The sequence below is a fragment of the Protopterus annectens genome, chromosome 10.part0 (genome assembly GCF_019279795.1).
Source record: "Protopterus annectens isolate FY-2018-M chromosome 10.part0, PAN1.0, whole genome shotgun sequence".
Lineage (NCBI taxonomy): Eukaryota > Metazoa > Chordata > Ceratodontiformes > Protopteridae > Protopterus > Protopterus annectens.
This window is the reverse complement of record NC_056744.1, coordinates 1,832,081,842-1,832,103,462: the sequence shown is the minus strand read 5'-3', so window position 1 is coordinate 1,832,103,462 and position 21,621 is coordinate 1,832,081,842. Positions and strand designations below refer to the sequence as shown.

Sequence of the window (21,621 nt, the reverse complement as noted above, 5' to 3'; positions counted from 1 at the left end):
GAGTAATGAGCAAGTACATACAAATAGTGCTCTGCTGGAGTATCTCTATGTGGAGTAATGAGCAAGTACATACAAATAGTGCTCTGCTGCGGAGTATCTCTATGTGGAGTAATGAGCAAGTACATACAAATAGTGCTCTGCTGCGGAGTATCTCTATGTGGAGTAATGAGCAAGTACATACAAATAGTGCTCTGCTGCGGAGTATCTCTATGTGGAGTAATGAGCAAGTACATACAAATAGTGCTCTGCTGCGGAGTATCTCTATGTGGAGTAATGAGCAAGTACATACAAATAGTGCTCTGCTGCGGAGTGCAGTCAGTCAAAGTGGTGTTAAAGAAGTAGCTGCACTTTGTGTAATGTTGTCACTGTGGTGGGGAGACCAAATGCTCTTCCACCTCAAACTTTTGCCCCTCAGACCTATAAAATACAACCACATTTGTTGCACATTTGCTCTTTACTATAGAGATCCTTGCCTGTACTAAAAAGACAGGAAAAATATTGTTAAAGCGTGTGCTTGTGAGACAAGACGTTCACTATTTCCATTTATACAGTCTGAAATGTTGTCGATAACACTGAAGGTATGAATTTATGATTGTAATAGTCACAGTTCACAGTCTCCCACTCATCCAGTTGTGACACCCTCCTTGAATACACTTACACAATACATGCATGGTGCTAATTGGAATTTGTTGCCCAACAGCCAAATATATTCTATTCTCCCCTTTTTTCATGAATCTATAATCTATAATCTATGGAGAAGTGTGTACACATACAGCTCATGCACTACCTCACACACAACAAGCTGTTGTCCCACTTTCAGCATGGCTTTAAGCCACACCACAGTACTACTTCTGCCCTCCTCTCTTTCTCTAACATCATTAACCACAACTGCAATAATAACAAACTTTCCTCAGCACTCTTTCTAGATCTATCCAAGGCTTTTGACATGATTGACCACAAAATGCTTATAAATACCTTGAAGGCCTTCTCCTTAAACAACCATGCACTCCAGTGGTTTCAATCCTACCTGCAGGGCAGGCAACAGGCAGTCCTATGGCAGGACAAGCTATCATCTCGCCTACCCATCACATTAGGAGTCCCCCAGGGCTCGATACTAGGACCCCTTCTTTTCTCCATCTTTATCAACGACCTTCATTCAGTCATCCCAGATGCTACCTGCATTCAATATGCGGATGACTCAACCTTGATTTGTTCTGACACCTCACCAGCTACTTTATTCACATTAACCCAAAATACCTTAAGTACAGTGGAAAAATGGCTCTTCAATCAACATCTAATGCTAAACCCCAACAAAACTAAGCTGCTCCTCTTCTCCCCCACACACAGGACCCTCCCTGCCATCCTTCAACATAACTGTAACAATGGCACTATCATCTTCCCAGAAGCCCAAACTAAATTACTGGGTGTCATAGTTGATAACAACCTGAAGTTTGATGCACATATCAATCAAACTATCAAAACCATTAATAAAAAACTTGGCTCTCTTTACAGAATCAAACCTTTCCTTACCCCACTTGCTAGAACTGCAATTGCCTGTTCCCATCTACTATCAACTCTTCTCTGCGCCTCACCTCTATTCTCCAACTTAAACAAAACAGATCTTAATAAACTATCATCCTGCTATAACCACATTGCCAGATTTGCTACTGGCACAGCCTATCGGACACACCACTGTCACAACCTAAATCGCCTAGGAAGGCTTGAACTGCCTAGCCTACTACAGTTCAACCAGCTAATAGTGACACATAAAGTCCTTTACCAACCAGAAAATACACCTGCAGTAAAAAATATTATCAGCCCCTACACCAGCACCCAGCCACTGTGATCATCCACTAGACTCCTAGTTCAAACATACAAATCCAACTACTCAGCTGGGGACTCTCTCTTTGCCAACTCTGTTGGAAAAACATGGAACAGACTCCCAGCTGACTTGACCCTAGAACCCTCACTAACTCTATTCAAAAACAAACTCAAGAAATACTTCAAAACTCATTGGTTATGTCCTTGCACTAACCCCGACTGGTGACCTCTCTATTTCTTAGGCGCCTTACCTTCCACTACTTCTAACTTTTTTCTACCACTCCATTTCAGGAAGGGTCAATTGTATAACTTCTGCTCAGTGTGTCTTAAACCTGAATGTAATGTTATGTATGTTTAACTTTGAAAATAATGTTATGTTTTGTAGAGTGTTTTATAATAAGTACTATGTGTGCTAAATGCTGGTATTGCTTATGACTGTAATCTGCTTGAGAAGAGTATTTACTAAATGTTCAATGTGTATTATTATCTTGGAGCTTTTCTCCCCAGGCCACTGCTGAAAATGGACCTATATCCAGTCGGACTATCCCTGTTAACAAATGTAAAATAAATAAAATAAATAAATGAACCTATGAATGTGCTCCTAAAATTGATTATTCCCAGGTCAGCAACAGGACTATCGAGTAATATCATTTGGACACGCTCCTGTCCGTACAGAGTAATCACAAAATGTAAACACCTGTAATAGTCTTAAAAGTACATTGAAACAAAATCCTGGCAATTCACAGCACCACCCCTGTCCCCCCAGTTATGTGCACGCAGTACTGCGCCCCTCCATAGACATGAGTAGTGCAACATGTATCCTTGAATTAAAAAAAGCTTATCGTCTACTGAAAGGTTGTATCTCTGAGCCCCTGCCTGCTAAGATAAATAACTCAGTCCTGTTAATCAGTTTCTTTATAGTGCAGATGCTTTTAGGTAAATTAGTCTAATCCATTATGTGATCTGAGCCCCTCCCCTGATCTGCCTGCGGTCACAGGGTTTCCTTTTCAGCTAATAAATCAAGCACTGCATTCATTTGTAAGACATCAGCACTACTATTGTTTGAAGTGGATTGTTATTACCTTGCCAGCCCTTTTGAGTTATTAAGCACATGCACTAACACAAATGTAGCGTTTGTTTGAGTTATTAAGCACATGCACTAACACAAATGTAGCGTTTGTTTGAGTTATTAAGCACATGCACTAACACAAATGTAGCATTTGTTTGAGTTATTAAGCACATGCACTAACACAAATGTAGCGTTTGTTTGAGTTATTAAGCACATGCACTAACACAAATGTAGCGTTTGTTTGAGTTATTAAGCACATGCACTAACACAAATGTAGCGTTTGTTTGAGTTATTAAGCACATGCACTAACACAAATGTAGCGTTTCTTTGAGTTATTAAGCACATGCACTAACACAAATGTAGCGTTTCTTTGAGTTATTAAGCACATGCACTAACACAAATGTAGCGTTTGTTTGAGTTATTAAGCACATGCACTAACACAAATGTAGCGTTTGTTTGAGTTATTAAGCACATGCACTAACACAAATGTAGCGTTTGAGTTATTAAGCACATGCACTAACACAAATGTAGCGTTTGAGTTATTAAGCACATGCACTAACACAAATGTAGCATTTGTTTGAGTTATTAAGCACATGCACTAACACAAATGTAGCGTTTGTTTGAGTTATTAAGCACATGCACTAACACAAATGTAGCGTTTGTTTGAGTTATTAAGCACATGCACTAACACAAATGTAGCGTTTGTTTGAGTTATTAAGCACATGCACTAACACAAATGTAGCGTTTGTTTGAGTTATTAAGCACATGCACTAACACAAATGTAGCGTTTGTTTGAGTTATTAAGCACATGCACTAACACAAATGTAGCGTTTGTTATTTGCATGCTTTCGATGTGCAGGGTTCACCATATAGTAGCTTTCTTGAGACTTTACATACCCTCAGCCTGTTACGCTAGCCAGGGCAGGCAGGACATTGATCACTGTGTTTTAATGTACTTTCTCTGTTCATATGATTGTATGATGCCCCCTAAAAACTCTGCAATATATATATTCTTCAGGTCTCCTTGTGAGCTTCATCTAAGCAAATATCCATTTTCTACACATATGTGTTTGTATGCTAACAGGGTGTATACTCATTTTCATTTTAGCTCTAATATTCAATTAGATATGCACTGGGAATGAAGATTATATATAAAGGTAGACCTACCCAATCCTTGAACACAAATATACACACTAGTTCCTCACATGGACGGGGCTGCTAATTGTGATTGTCAGGGAATGATACATTTCCATAACTGTGACTTTTACCTGTCTTTTGTTATTGCAGTGTTATGTATACTGTATCTTGCAATATGCATACCAGTGCATGATGTAGATTGTATCTTACAATTAGCATGCCAGTAGCTTATGCAGATTGTATCTTACAATATGCATACCAGCATGTAATGTAGACTGTATCTTACAATACGCATACCAGTGTGCTTTGTGGATTGTATCATACAACATGCATACCACTGCATTATGTAGATTGTATCTTACAATATGCATACCAGCGTGTTATGCAGATTGTATCTTACAATATGCATAGCAGTGCGTTGTGTACATTGTATCTTATAATATGTATACCAGTGCGTTATGTAGATTGTATCCTACAATATGCATACCAGTGCATTATGTACATTGTATCTTACAATATACATACCAGCGCGTTATGTAGATTCTATCTTACAATATGCATACCAGCGTGTTATGTAGATTGTATCTTACAATATGCATACCACTGCGTTATGTAGATTGTATCTTACAATATGCATACCAGCGCATTATGTAGATTGTATCTTACAATATGCATAGCAGTGCGTTGTGTACATTGTATCTTATAATATGTATACCGGTGCATTATGTAGATTGTATCTTACAATATATATACCAGCGCGTTATGTAGATTGTATCTTACAATATGTATACCAGCGCGTTATGTAGACTATATCTTACAATATGCATACCAGCAGGTTATGTAGATTGTATCTTACAATATGCATACCAGTGCATTATGTAGATTGTATCGCATAGCTCAGCAGGTGTCCTACTAAACACAATGGTATTACATTTCATTATTTAATTTCATTACAGCTTAAACCAGAGCAACAGAATGTGTATTTTCTTTCAGAGAGAGTACTTGCATATATGCCTAGAAAGTCTCTTACACACAACAGAAGAAACTGGCAAAGCAGTCACAACTACTTGCTTTGGAACCCGTGCCTTGTGTGTCAACCTTCTGTATGGTCATCTTCACTCACCTGTAAACCCCCCTAGTTTTGCTGAAGACTCCAGACACCCAGAGACACAGGGTACTGCCATCAGTACCTGTCTTTTCCCCCATTTTGCAGCACCTCCTGTTTATTTTATTTATTAGCTACACTAGGCACTAAATACTAACCCCAATATCCTAACAGACTATTCTCAGAGCTCAGCTTGGACATTACAAGATACAGAAGAAAACAAAGCTGGCATTTTTCATCAGATGCATTTACAGCAATAAACATTTAAGGATGTTTAATCAGCAAGATATCAGCAGTACATCTAAAAAGGCAATTATAAGTAAAAAACATTTATAACTACAAACAGATCTATCTATCTATAGGCTTACTATCAAAAGCTGGAAAATCAAAAGAATTTGACAGCCTGCTGGCAAAAAGAAGAAGGCTTGGAGTAAGGTACACCTTTGTTTAATCAGAAGCCATTTTGCCTTTTGAAGGACACTGCAATGATAATATCTTTTGTACATTAGTCAGATAAATCTACAGATATTGTTAGTTGTTACATTTTTCTTGGAAGCAATGGCTGTGACTGGGAGTCCATATTCTATTTGTGCCATCAGAATTGTTTGCCTACTGCCGCTGTGGCTACAGGGGAGAGGAAATGGCCGATGTTTTTGGACAAGAAAAGTAGGGAGTTGAATTTTGATTTGGGGGGGGGGCAGAGATACGATGTTAAAAGCTTATGTTTTGGACAAGCCAGATAACTAGATACTTGAAGTGAGTGGTTCTTCAAAGAGTAGTTGGTTGCTAAGCTGAGTGGCCCATTCAGTGATGATGGTGGAACTGCATTCAAGGAGGACCATGGAAGTGCATTCAGTGAGGAAATTGGAAGTGCATTCATTGGGGAGGTGGAACTGCATTCGGTAGTGACAGTGGAACTACATTAGGTATAAATAGTGGAATTGTACTCAGTAGTAACAGTGGAACAACATTCACTAGCGATAGTGGAATTGCATTCATTGGGGATGGTAGAACTACGTTAATCATTGACAGTGGAACAGCATTCAGTAGGAACAGTAGAACTGAATTCATTAGTGACAACGGACCCCCTATTCAGTAAGAATTGCATTCAGTAATGATAGCGGAACTATAGTCTGGGTGGAGCACAGAATTGTATTTAGTAGTGACAGTGGAACTACATTCAGTGTGTAGGTGAAACTGCATTCAGTACAGACAGTGGAACTACATTCAATGGGAACCGTGGAACTAAATTCAGTAGTGATGGTGGAAATGCATTCAGTGGGAATTGAACATTTACTGATGATGCTGGAATTGCATTCACTGGTAACCATGGAACTGCATTCAGTGATGATGGTGGAAATTCATTCAGTGAGGACGGTGGAAGCGCATTCAGTGGGGACCGTGGCACTGCATTCTTTTTTTCAGCAATGCTGCCCCCTTTTACTGACGTCAAACTTACAAGACTGCCTCTCCAGCTCATGTCCACTCTTTTATCCACATACATATAACAAAGGGCCACCCCTCCAACCTGTGTGCACCCTTTTATCTACATACCCATAACGTAAGTCATCCCTCCAGTCCATGTCCACCCTTTTATCCATATACGTATAACAAAGGGCCACCCCTCAAACCTGTGTGCACCCTTTTGTTTACATACCCATAACATAAGGTCATCCCTCCAGTCCATGTCCACCCTTTTATCCACATACAACATATCCATTCTGTATTGCTTCTGCTGCAAGTTTGAAATGCTTTCCTGGACACAGGTATTGATAGTAGCCCTTAGTTGCCCACATGTACCCAACTTGTCCTTGAAGCACACATTTTGCCATCCTGTCCACTCCGTACACTGCACGGGCTGCTTTGTCATTATTCTTGCTATAAACCATAACGGAAGGCCTGGCCTTACTGTTTCCTTTTACCATTCCTGTTGGATTCACTGTCTTATCTGAAGTCACTGATAGTACTGTCTTCAATGTGGCTACATCCTTCCAGTGCCCCACCCCAGATTGTAATCCCTTTTGGTGATAGAATGGCTGTTTATCAGCTACATCTGTTATATTAAGTCTCTGGTCCTGCTTAACCTCCTCTGCCAAACAGTGCTGGATCTCTGACCTTTACCACTTAACGTATCTCTTCTTGTCTTTTCCTAACTGGCTACTGTGCATTCTGCCCTCTTCAGCTCCTCATCTTTTCCCTTTTTGCTACCCCCATTCCCAGGCAGTTTCCTTTGTTTGTAACTCAGCCTGTTCCTGGGTCAGCGAAGCATTTCCATTAGTATGTCCCATCTCATGTGTACAGACCTTTTCCTTCCTAGCCCCTGCACCACAGGCCCATAGGTGTGTACCAAGCTAATGATCAGTGGAGCTTTTTAAGCCTGGCCATGCATCTTAAATCTCTGACCAGTGCTGGTACCCTTGATAAGTGTAAGCAGGGTCTTGTGTGATGAATCATTTATAGGCTGCCAGTGTGCATTACAGACATAGGTGCCAAATCAGGGATGAATTTCCTGTTCCCCATCCAATTGTCCAAGTTGCACTTGAATTGTGTTAGGGAGGAACTCTGCTGCACATGGATGGGAAGCCTGTTCCAGAGAGGGGTAGTGTCTGGGATACATACATGTATCTCCAGTTACTGGATTCCTTAACCCCCCCCCCCCCGCTCTCTCTCTCTCCCCTGTCATCTCCCTACATTCCACCACTACTGCTTTCCCATTCCCTTAAATTCTTCTCTCTCCCTGATACTCCTGGGTCCTTCAGGTCTTGATCTTTTACTCCGTCCAGTGTTAGCCACCTTCACTCATGAACCACCTTTGCTTGAGCATGTTAACTGCCTGCCCACAGTCCATTCTTTCCTGATTCCCCACTCCTGTTCTCACCTCCCATACAAACCTCCTATAGTTATGAACTTCCCATTTCAGCCTCCATGCGGTACATGCACTTTGCCCTGCCTTCTTCCCAGGACACCAAGCCACATTGTCAGACCACACTTTGAGCATCTCACCCACAGATTCCTCATCGGTTTCCTCTCCTTGGACCTCTTCTTCTTCTTTCGGCTTTTCCCGGTTAGGGGTCACCAGAGCGGATCACCTGTCTGCTCATGACTGGCAGTAGAGTTTTACTGTGTCGAGTTGCCAGCCCAGCGTCCAACCTTCCAAAGAAGGCACACACATGCACGTACGCCTAGGGCCAGTTTAGAGTGTCCAATCCACCTACAGCATGTCTTTGGGATGTGGGAGGAAACCGGATCACCCGGAGGAACCCACGCGAACACAGGAAGGACATGCAGACTCTGCACAGAAGGCACCCCAGCTGAGGATCAAACCGGAGAACCTCTTGCTGTGAAGCGACAACGCTAACCGCTGCACCACTGTGGCTGCCCTCTCTCCTTGGACCTCTGATAACCATATTTAGGTTTATTAATTTACCTCAATTGCACTGAAAAATGCTGGTAGAAGCAGAACGTATGGGGAAAGTGTGATTCAGTCTTAGCCTCTGACATCTCTAGTTTTTACTGTTTTAGTTGGTTGACTGCTGGCCATTTTTCCTGACTGAATCATCTTATTTAATTTGTACTAATATGGCATTTTACGTGGTTCAACACGACTATGTCAAGTGCAGGTACTAACTGGTTCCAAACTGATAGATTAGATCCAACTGGGCATGTTCTTGTAGTTCTGTTAGTTTTATCTTTCTTCTTACTTTTACTTTGTTGATTTTTTTTAATTTTGTGTATTCTAAGAGTTCCCACATCCCCAAAGTATTTAAAAGCTGTGCTGAGCCTCATAAAGGCACACAGGCATGTAGGTGGGAGGTTGGCATAATGGTTAAAATGTTCACCTTACAGACACAAAGTGCAGTGTTTGATTCTCACATGGGATAATTAGCTAGGCTTACAATGGCTCTCAAGGGCAGTTAGCCTAATACTAATCTGTGAGCCTATGAGGTCTATGAGTTAGTAAGTGCACTTGAATGGACCTCAGCACCCCAAGCACAGGGCTACATATAAGTCTGACTACCTTGCCTTCTTGTCTGTGACGTCACTCACCTCTGGAGCTCTTTATCTGATGGAAAAGGCTGGCTATAGATATAGTCTAGCTTTTTCTTATAGGGAGCTGTCTTCTCTACTTTGCTCAGAGCTGTGCTTGCCTCCAGAGGATGACTTTCCGGTCCCACATTAGTGTAAAATCATTATGTCGCTCTAGGGCATTTAGTCTTAGGTACTTGTATATACTTTTATTCTGAAGTTACCATCTGTCAAGGATCTGTTTTCAAGCTAGTTTGCTCTTTAAGAAAGATATTTAGATCTGAAAGGAGCCTTTTGTGGCTGGCTGGCTATCTGTCTTTCTTTGCCTTTGTTTTCCATCTTTGTCAGATCTGCCCTCAATCATTCTGTTGGCTACTCTCTGCCCGACTTCATTCCAACATGATGTGATAGTTACCCCAAATGAAAAGCATTTGACATGCCAAGGCTATAGCATGTACAGGCTGGATCTATTAGGAGCAGGAAAGGAAAGGAAAGGGAGGGAGAGGAGAGGAGAAAGGAAAGGGAGGGAGAGGAGAGGAGAGGAGAGGAGAGGAGAGGAGAGGAGAAAGGAAAGGAAAGGGATGGAGGGAGAGGAGAGGAGAAAGGAAAGGGAGGGAGAGGAGAGGAGAGGATAAAGGAAAGGAAAGGAAAGGGATGGAGGGAGAGGAGAGGAGAAAGGAAAGGAAAGGGAGGGAGAGGAGAGTAGAAAGGAAAGGGAGGCGTAGGAGTGGAGAAAGGAAATGAAGGGGAGTGAGAGGAGAGGTGAAAGGAAAGGGAGGGAGAGGAGAGGAGAAAGGAAAGGAAAGGAAAGGAAAGTGAGGTAGAGGAGAGGAGAAAGGGAAGGGAGGGAGAGGAGAGGAGAAAGGAAAGGAAAGGAAAGGAAATGAAAGGGAGGGAGGGAGAGGAGAGGAGAAAGGAAAGGAAAGGGAATGAAAGGAAAGGAAAGGAAAGGAAAGGGAGGGAGAGGAGAGGAGAAAGGAAAGGGAGGGAGAGGAGAGGAGAGGAGAAAGGAAAGGAAAGGGAGGGAAAGGAGAGGAGAAAGGAAAGGAAAGGAAATGAAAGGGAGGGAGAGGAGAGGAGAAAGGAAAGGGAGGTAGAGGAGAGGAGAAAGGAAAGGGAGGGAGAGGAGAGGAGAGGAGAAAGGAAAGGAAGGGGAGGGAAAGGAGAGGAGAAAGGAAAGGAAAGGAAATGAAAGGGAGGGAGGGAGAGGAGAGGAGAAAGGAAAGGAAAGGGAATGAAAGGAAAGGAAAGGAAAGGAAAGGAAAGGGAGGGAGAGGAGAGGAGAAAGGAAAGGAAAGGAAAGGAAAGGAAAGGGAGGGAGAGGAGAGGAGAAAGGAAAGGGAGGGAGAGGAGAGGAGGAAGGAAAGGAAAGGAAAGGAAATAAAAGGGAGGGAGAGGAGAGGAGAAAGGAAAGGAAAGGAAAGGAAAGGAAAGGGAGGGAGAGGAGAGGAGAAAGGAAAGGGAGGGAGAGGAGAGGAGGAAGGAAAGGAAAGGAAATGAAAGGGAGGGAGAGGAGAGGAGAAAGGAAAGGGAGGGAGAGGAGAGGAGAGGAGAAAGGAAAGGAAAGGGAATGAAAGGAAAGGAAAGGGAGGGAGGGGAGAGGAGAAAGGAAAGGAAAGAATAGGAGCTTGGCCTGATACTTGTATGTGGACTTAATTATACAATGTACTATGGAAGGGTAGTGGTGAACGGTAATGGAATACTGCAGCTGGCAGCTACTAGAGTGGATTCCAGACACAGTGGATCTTTTCATTGTACAGGGCAATGGAAATGTGTGATCCGAGGCACTGTGTACAGATCTGAGAATATGGTGTGCCCATCGCTACGCCATCTAATTGCCTATAGATGTTATCGATGAACATGAATAAGTTGTTCTCCAAGACCAACTCTAGAAAATGCACTATCAAATCTATCATAACATTGGTGTAGTCACTATGTTCTTTCAAATACTCTGAAACATACATTAGTCCTAATTCATTAGGAATAACTGTGAATAGTGATTGTACATCAAAGGTAACAAATAAAAGGTCAGACATGTCATCATTTTGTTCAATATTCTCATATAATTCTATCAAAAACTGTTTAGAATCTCTCAAAACAAAAGAATTCCCATTTAAGGCCTGCTTTAGATGCCGCTCTATATAGACAGATAGATGTTCAGTTATCCATCCACGGCCCGAAACTATGGGCCTCATGGGTGGGTCACAGACATTTTTATGTATTTTTGGTAGCCCATTAATAATGGGAATAAGCAGTGTCTTAATACTTAAATAGTCATAAAGTTCCTTATCTATCAACTTACTCTTAAAAATATCTAGCAGGGTGTCACTAACATGTCTAATGATATCATTTAGCAGCGGTTGTGCTAACTTTAACATTATAAAGTTATATTTTTATTGCACATGGGACTGTGTACAGACTTGAGAATACACAGCATGAACAGTGGGTCCCAGTCATTATAAAGTTATATTTTTATTGCACATGGGACTGTGTACAGATCTGAGAATACACAACATGAGCAGTGGGTCCCAGTCATTATAAAGTTATATTTTTATTGCACATGGGTCTGTGTACAGATCTGAGAATACACACCATGAGCAGTGGGTCCCAGTCATTATAAAGTTATATTTTTATTGGACATGGGTCTGTGTGCAGATCTGAGAATACACACCATGAGCAGTGGGTCCCAGTCATTATAAAGTTATATTTTTATTGTACATGGGACTGTGTACAGATCTGAGAATACACAGCATGAGCAGTGGGTCCCAGTCATTATAAAGTTATATTTTTATTGCAAATGGGAATGTGTACAGATCTGAGAATACACACCATGAGCAGTGGGTCCCAGTCATTATAAAGTTATATTTTTATTGCACATGGTACTGTTTACAGATCTGAGAATACACACCAAGGGCAGTGGGTCCCAGTCATTATAAAGTTATATTTTTATTGCACATGGGACTGCGTACAGATCTGAGAATACACACCATGAGCAGTGGGTCCCAGTCATTATAAAGTTATATTTTTATTGCACATGGGACTGTCTACAGATCTGAGAAAACACACCATGAGCAGTGGGTCCCAGTCATTATAAAGTTATAGTTTTATTGCACATGGGACTGTGTACAGATTTGAGAATACACACCATGAGCAGTGGGTCCCAGTCATTATAAAGTTATATTTTTATTGCACATGGGACTGTGTACAGATCTGAGAATACACAGCATGAGAAGTGGGTCCCAGTCATGATAAAGTTATATTTTTATTGTACATGGGACTATTTACAGATCTGAGAATACAAAGCATGAGCAGTGGGTACCAGTGATGATAAAGTTATATTTTTATTGCACATGGGACTGTGTACAGATCTGAGAATACACACCATGAGCAGTGGGTCCCAGTCATTATAAAGTTATATTTTTATTGCACATGGGAATGTGTACAGATCTGAGAATACACACCATGAGCAGTGGGTCCCAGTTATTATAAAGTTATATTTTTATTGCACATGGGACTGTGTAAAGATCTGAGAATACACACCATGAGCAGTGGGTCCCAGCCATTATAAAGTTATATTTTTATTGCACATGGGACTGTGTACAGATCTGAGAATACACACCATGAGCAGTGAGTCCCAGTCATTATAAAGTTACATTTTTATTGCACATGGGACTGTGTACAGATCTGAGAATACACACCATTAGCAGTGGGTCCCAGTCATGATAAAGTTATATTTTTGTTGCACATGGGACTGTGTACAGATCTGAGAATACACAGCATGAGAAGTGGGTCCCAGTCATGATAAAGTTATATTTTTATTGCACATGGGACTGTGTACAGATCTGAGAATACACACCATGGGCAGTGGATCCCAGTGATGATAAAGTTATATTTTTATTGCACATGGGACTGTGTACAGATCTGAGAATACACACCATGAGCAGTGGGTCCCAGTCATTATAAAGTTATATTTTTATTGCACATGGGACTGTGTACAGATCTGAGAATACACAGCATGAACAGTGGGTCTCAGTCATTATAAAGTTATATTTTATTGCACATGGGACTGTGTACATATCTGAGAATACACACCATGGGCAGTGGGTCCCAGTTATTATAAAGTTATATTTTATTGCACATGGGACTGTGTACAGATCTGAGAATACACACCATGAACAGTGAGTCCCAGTCATTATAAAGTTATATTTTTATTGCACATGGGACTGTGTACAGATCTGAGAATACACACCATGAGCAGTGAGTCCCAGTCATTATAAAGTTATATTTTTATTGCACATGGGTCTGTGTACAGATCTGAGAATACACACCAAGGGCAGTGGGTCCCAGTCATTATAAAGTTATATTTTTATTGCACATGGGACTGTGTACATATCTGAGAATACACACCATGGGCAGTGGGTCCCAGTCATTATAAAGTTATATTTTTTATTGCACATGGGACTGTCTACAAATCTGAGAATACACACCATGAGCAGTGAGTACCAGTGATGATAAAGTTACATTTTTATTGCACATGGAACTGTGTACAGATCTGAGAATAAACACCATGAGCAGTGGGTCCCAGTCATGATAAAGTTATATTTTTGTTGCACATGGGACTGTGCACAGATCTGAGAATACACAACATGAGCTGTGGGTCCCAGTCATTATAAAGTTATATTTTTATTGCACATGGGTCTGTGTACAGATCTGAGAATACACACCAAGGGCAGTGGGTCCCAGTCATTATAAAGTTATATTTTGATTGCACATGGGACTGTGTACAGATCTGAGAATACACACCATGAGCAGTGGGTCCCAGTCATTATTAAGTTATATTTTTATTGCACATGGGACTGTGTACAGATCTGAGAATATACACCATGAGCAGTGGGTCCCAGTCATTATAAAGTTATATTTTATTGCACATGGGACTGTGTACAGATCTGAGAATACACACCATGAGCAGTGAGTCCCAGTCATTATAAAGTTATATTTTTATTGCACATGGGACTGCGTACAGATCTGAGAATGCACACCATGAGCAGTGGGTCCCAGTCATTATAAAGTTATATTTTTATTGCACATGGGACTGTGTACAGATCTAAGAATACACACCATGAGCAGTGGGTCCCAGTCATTATAAAGTTATATTTTTATTGCACATGGGACGGTGTACAGATCTGAGAATACACACCATGGGCAGTGGGTCCCAGTCATTATAAAGTTATGTTTTTATTGTACATGGGACTGTGTACAGATCTGAGAATACACAGCCTGAGCAGTGGGTCCCAGTCATGATAAAGTTATATTTGTATTGCACATGGGACTGTGTACAGATCTGAGAATATACAGCATGAGCAGTGGGTACCAGTGATGATAAAGTTATATTTTTATTGCACATGGGACTGTGTACAGATCTGAGAATACTCACAATGAGTAGTGGGTCCCAGTCATTATAAAGTTATATTTTTATTGCACATGGGACTGTGTACAGATCTGATAATACACAACATGAGCAGTGGGTCCCTGTCATGATACAGTTATATTTTTATTGCACATGGGACTTGTACAGATCTGAGAATGCACACCATGAGGAGTGGGTCCCAGTCATGATAGAGTTATATTTTTGTTGCCCATGGGACTGTGTACAGATCTGAGAATACTCACAATGAGTAGTGGGTCCCAGTCATTATAAAGTTATATTTTTATTGCACATGGGTCTGTGTACAGATCTGAGAATACACACCAAGGGCAGTGGGTCCCAGTCATTATAAAGTTATATTTTTATTGCACATGGGACTGTGTACATATCTGAGAATACACACCATGGGCAGTGGGTCCCAGTCATTATAAAGTTATATTTTTTATTGCACATGGGACTGTCTACAAATCTGAGAATACACACCATGAGCAGTGAGTACCAGTGATGATAAAGTTACATTTTTATTGCACATGGAACTGTGTACAGATCTGAGAATAAACACCATGAGCAGTGGGTCCCAGTCATGATAAAGTTATATTTTTGTTGCACATGGGACTGTGCACAGATCTGAGAATACACAACATGAGCTGTGGGTCCCAGTCATTATAAAGTTATATTTTTATTGCACATGGGTCTGTGTACAGATCTGAGAATACACACCAAGGGCAGTGGGTCCCAGTCATTATAAAGTTATATTTTGATTGCACATGGGACTGTGTACAGATCTGAGAATACACACCATGAGCAGTGGGTCCCAGTCATTATAAAGTTATATTTTTATTGCACATGGGACTGTGTACAGATCTGAGAATATACACCATGAGCAGTGGGTCCCAGTCATTATAAAGTTATATTTTATTGCACATGGGACTGTGTACAGATCTGAGAATACACACCATGAGCAGTGAGTCCCAGTCATTATAAAGTTATATTTTTATTGCACATGGGACTGCGTACAGATCTGAGAATGCACACCATGAGCAGTGGGTCCCAGTCATTATAAAGTTATATTTTTATTGCACATGGGACTGTGTACAGATCTAAGAATACACACCATGAGCAGTGGGTCCCAGTCATTATAAAGTTATATTTTTATTGCACATGGGACGGTGTACAGATCTGAGAATACACACCATGGGCAGTGGGTCCCAGTCATTATAAAGTTATGTTTTTATTGTACATGGGACTGTGTACAGATCTGAGAATACACAGCCTGAGCAGTGGGTCCCAGTCATGATAAAGTTATATTTGTATTGCACATGGGACTGTGTACAGATCTGAGAATATACAGCATGAGCAGTGGGTACCAGTGATGATAAAGTTATATTTTTATTGCACATGGGACTGTGTACAGATCTGAGAATACTCACAATGAGTAGTGGGTCCCAGTCATTATAAAGTTATATTTTTATTGCACATGGGACTGTGTACAGATCTGATAATACACAACATGAGCAGTGGGTCCCTGTCATGATACAGTTATATTTTTATTGCACATGGGACTTGTACAGATCTGAGAATGCACACCATGAGGAGTGGGTCCCAGTCATGATAGAGTTATATTTTTGTTGCACATGGGACTGTGTACAGATCTGAGAATATACAGCATGAGAAGTGGGTCCCAGTCATGATAACATTATATTTTTACTGCACATGGGACTGTATACAGATCTGAGAATAGACACCATGAGCAGTGGGTCCCAGTCATTATAAAGTTATATTTTTATTGCACGTGGGACTGTGTACAGATTTGAGAATACCCAGCATGAACAGTGGGTCCCAGTCATTATAAAGTTATATTTTTATTGCACATGGGACTGTGTACAGATCTGAGAATACACACCATGAGCAGTGAGTCCCAGTCATTATAAAGTTATATTTTTATTGCACATGGGACTGTGTACAGATCTGAGAATACACAACATGAGCAGTGGGTCCCAGTCATTATAAAGTTATATTTTTATTGCACATGGGTCTGTGTACAGATCTAAGAATACACACCAAGGGCAGTGGGTCCCAGTTATTATAAAGTTATATTTTGATTGCACATGGGACTGTGTACATATCTGAGAATACACACCATGAGCAGTGGGTCCCAGTCATTATAAAGTTATATTTTTATTGCACATGGGACTGTGTACAGATCTGAGAATACACACCATGAGCAGTGGGTCCCGGTCATTATAAAGTTATATTTTTATTGCACATGGGTCTGTGTACAGATCTGAGAATACACACCATGAGCAGTGAGTCCCAGTCATTATAAAGTTATATTTTTATTGCACATGGGACTGTGTACAGATCTGAGAATACACACCATGAGCAGTGGGTCCCGGTCATTATAAAGTTATATTTTTATTGCACATGGGACTGCGTACAGATCTGAGAATACACACCATGAGCAGTGGGTCCCAGTCATTATAAAGTTATATTTTTATTGCACATGGGACTGTGTACAGATCTGAGAATACACAGCATGAACAGTGGGTTCCAGTCATTATAAAGTTATATTTTTATTGCACATGGGACTGTGTACAGATCTGAGAATACACACCATGAGCAGTGGGTCCCAGTCATTATAAAGTTATATTTTTATTGCACATGGGACTGTGTACAGATCTGAGAATACACACTATGGGCAGTAGGTCCCAGTCATTATAAAGTTATATTTTTATTGTACATGGGACTGTGTACAGATCTGAGAATACACAGCCTGAGTAGTGGGTCCCAGTCATGATAAAGTTATATTTGTATTGCACATTGGACTGTGTACAAATCTGAGAATATACAGCATGAGCAGTGGGTACCAGTGATGATAAAGTTATATTTTTATTGCACATGGGACTGTGTACAGATCTGAGAATACTCACCATGAGCAGTGGGTCCCAGAATTATAAAGTTATATTTTTATTGCACATGGGACTGTGTACAGATCTGAGATTACGCACCATGAGCAGTGGGTCCCAGTCATTATAAAGTTATATTTTTATTGCACAGTGGACTGTGTACAGATCTGAAAACACACACCATGAGCAGTGGGTCCCAGTCATTATAAAGTTATATTGTTATTGCACATGGGACTGTGTAAAGATCTGAGAAGACACACCATGGGCAGTGGGTCCCAGTCATTATAAAGTTATATTTTTATTGCATTTGGGACTGGTTAAGACACACCTGGGGATACTATGTACACTGCTTGTAGTCATATAGAAGAAAGGAAATTATGCAGGTAGAAAGCATGCAATGAACAGTTGCTCAAATGAAGAGGTGACTGGATAACTGAAGATGCATCAGTCACTGATCTTATATATTTTAGAAGAGCAGAAATTAAGAAATTGCTTTGGATGCAGTGCATTATGAGGGGTAAGTGGCAGAAAGAACAAAGAGGATGAACGGGGTTTAGTTGGTTGCTGGAAGAGGGATGACTTAAGGATGACTTTAAGAAATATAATTTCACATAAATAGTGGATGGTTCCTGGAACACAGTCGTACAGGCAGTGCCAAAGTAGGATAACGGAAGGGCTTGAGGACATAGAGAAGAAACAATAGGGTTGGCGTGTTTGGGGCAATTAACTTTGACATACCGTGAAAGACTAACAAAAAGTCCAGACACAAGAGGATGACATGAGAACCTTCTGAAGGGAGTATTTCTTCACAGAAAGAGTAGTGTTCCTGAACTGGCATTCCCTGAAGACATCATTGGTGTAAAAAGTATTGGCATTTTGGAGTATGGAGAGTAAGTACAATAGATTTAAACACACACTGTCTTGGATGGATATGCAACTACGACTTATGGTGATACTAACAACAGAAAGGAGGACAAGCTAAGTCAAGCAGTCTCTATGCATGTCTACATACAGTGGCTTTGTTATAGGTCAGACTATTGGCCCCATCTGAGCTCTGCTTGGATGGTCTTTTTACAAATCTTATCTTGAAGCTGGTAGACCTATGTCATAACTATACAGTTTTTTCACCTCTTAGTGTTTAACTAATACTCTTGTCTGTGTCACAGCAAAACATCTTGTAAACACATCCAATTAAATGAAACATCCTATCTTTTTGTTTTCTTGAACCTCAAGAGCTAAACTCACGTTTGAATTGGCTGTTGAAAGTGTTCAAAAGATTGTCATCAACTAACAAAATACAAAAGTTGGTCATAAATTAATCCTAATAAATATAGAATAAAAATTAATCCTAACACAAGAGATGCTTCAATAAAATCTCGTAGACTTTCATATATTTGTTTACTTGCTTTATAACTGCGGTCCATGTGTTGGGTAAACCAGTCTCTGAATGTTATCCCCTCTACAAAATTAAGTTTTTGCTAATAAAGCAAGATGTTATTTATGCAATTAAACAAAGAAGAAGAATGCCATACAGTAGAGTGACACATCAGGGTGGGTTCAAATAATATCCTGCAACTTCTAGGCCATTTTTGTTGTTTTAAAACAAGCCCTGCCCTGAGATATCCTAGCCTGGCTGACAAGCCTTCTAGTTCAAACAAAAGCAATACTGTGGCATTCAGGGAGTGGAAAGGGAGCACAGTCCTGTTTTCCAAGACTATCACAAAAGTCATCAAATGACTCAACAACAAAATAAACAGCATGGAAATAGGAAAGGACAGCAAAGTTTGAATTAATGCCAGCGGGAAATGACACCTCTTTCGTGGCATAGTGAATGTGTGGTATTTGTGCATCTGTTGGCACAATCTTTATGTTTACATAAACAGGCCACAACTGTTCTCAGCAGTTTTTTGTCATACACTCTACAAGTAACTGCATCTACCTCATTGTACATTCTCACTGGACATTCACTACAGGCCAGTGCCATGACACTGTGTCCCTCCGTGCATCACAGTGATGACTAGACTGTGACACAACACTGTCATGCCACTATGACAACTGGAGCATGACACAATCCCATGTTAAGTCAGTATGACAATAAAATCAGTTATGACTGCCCCAAAAGGTCAATGGAATAACCAGATTGTGACCAGGTCATAATGTTGGTCACTATAACTAGCAACTTGTGGCAAATTTCCACACAGGCCAGTGAGATAATTATGTACACTGCTTTAAGGCTACCTTGGCAGGACTTTGTTACTGATTCTACCCCTGTTTAGAGCCTGTGAATGCTGTCACATTCATGGTCTTCATTCTACCTAGCACAGCATCCTCTCATATCATGCTATGTCACGCTTTAACATCAGCAATGCAGCTTCTGGAAGGCACTAGCAGAACAGAGTCATCACAAGAAAGGCCCTGTCATAAGATTAATATGAGGGTTGGAAGTTGGTATAATAGTTATGTATACCTTACAGACATGAGGTGCAGGGTTTGATTCTTATGTAGTGTGATTTGCTAGGCTTAAAATGGCCTACAATGCAGTTAGCCTAGTATGAATCTATGAATTATAAACAGAGGAAGTTAACTTGTGAGGCGGATCTATGAAAAAGGGAACATAACTGAAACCTTCAAGTAAATTGGTAGGGTTTCTGTGGAAAGTGCTTTTTCAGAAAGAAGCAGCTGTGTGCGAACATGAGTTCATAGTCTGGAAATTTTATTTATTTATTTCAATTTGATAACTGGGTAAGTGGTTGACAGTTCCTTTTCAAGCTTTACCCAAACTGGTTGACAGACCCTTTTCAGGCATGACCTGGACTTGACAGACCCTTTTCAGTCATTACCTGGACTGGTTGACAGACCCTTTTTAGACCTAACCCAGAATGGTTGACAGACCCTTTTCAGGCATGACCCAAACACCATGGCAAAACACAAACAGAAAATTATACATACACAAAAGAGTGCTCAGAGTTTACATCATACATTAGCAATGTAGAGACACTACATTTGTATGTTATTTACAATTCTAAATGCAAATAATATTATACATTTTTGGTCTGTACATTTAAGGTAGCCATTCAACCAGTGGTCATTTGATAAAAGTATATCTTTACAAGAAGGGTGTGACTACATCTGTATGATTTTTCAGGGCAACATCAGATGATTTAGTTTTCAGGGAATGGGCAGTGGAGTCTTCGAACTTCATTCCAAAAAAAGCCTATGTGTTAAGGCACTGCAAAGGAATTTGATAATAAACTAGACAGCCGTGTAGATGTTTGTGGGGAATGGTATGATTTAGCCCACTAGGTGATAAAAACTCCTAGTTTAACTTAGTACACAGGAGAAACAAGAAATCTGGGGAGTGGGCAAATCATCTTTATATGCCATAAAAGAGTAAGCTTTGGTTACAGGGTGTGTGATGTATTGCACAATAGAAAGTCTCAAACAGCCCCCTATTGACACCCTGTAGTGTTTTTTTTTAACTACTTTTGTTACAGATAGTGGCAATGCACAGTCTATAAAGATTTATACTTTTTTACCCTGTTTTGCTGTTAATCATGGCACTACTGAAAGGGTAATAGTGTTCCATATTTTTTGACAGAGAATGTCTCATCATGTCCCACCCAATGAACGTCCAAGATAATGTAGATTCACTTCTCACTTCAGGTAAGTGTTATTTTGTGGTTTTATACTTTGATGTTAAGGCACTAAACCCAACAGTTCTGAAACAGGTAAAAGTGCAGACCACCAGACCCATCACATTTTAAAATCACTTTTTACAGGGACAGCAGTGAAAACCTGTCTTTATTCAAATGCGTTGTAGAGTCACTGGCATTATTTTGTTGTGCCATCCTTTTAGGACATGCTGTTCTGTGCTATCATTTTAAAGTGAAGCATTTTCCCCTCAAATTTCACTCTATACATATATTTTGTCACTCAGATACAACCAATAATGTTTATTTGTTTTCTTGATGCTCAGACATGATAATGTTCTGCTCTGATCTCTGTACAGTATTAAACACAAGAAGGTTGCATTCCAGAGCTATCCATCCAGATCTAGTATGCTTAAACCTGATACCCATCTGCTAGCACAGCAACTAATCTCTTCCCTCCTTATTTGTCCAATAAAGGATCT

At 40.4% G+C, this 21,621-nt stretch overlaps 1 long non-coding RNA gene across 1 annotated transcript in view; it reads left to right on the top strand.

Annotated features, from left to right (window-relative positions):
• Positions 1-21,173, top strand: part of LOC122814080 — a 598,715-nt gene extending 577,542 nt beyond the window's left edge. Inside the window, exon 3 of the long non-coding RNA XR_006366782.1 lies at positions 21,088-21,173. This is a non-coding gene — a long non-coding RNA (uncharacterized LOC122814080). The remainder of the gene's footprint in view (positions 1-21,087) is intronic.
• The last annotated feature ends 448 nt before the right edge of the window (positions 21,174-21,621 follow it).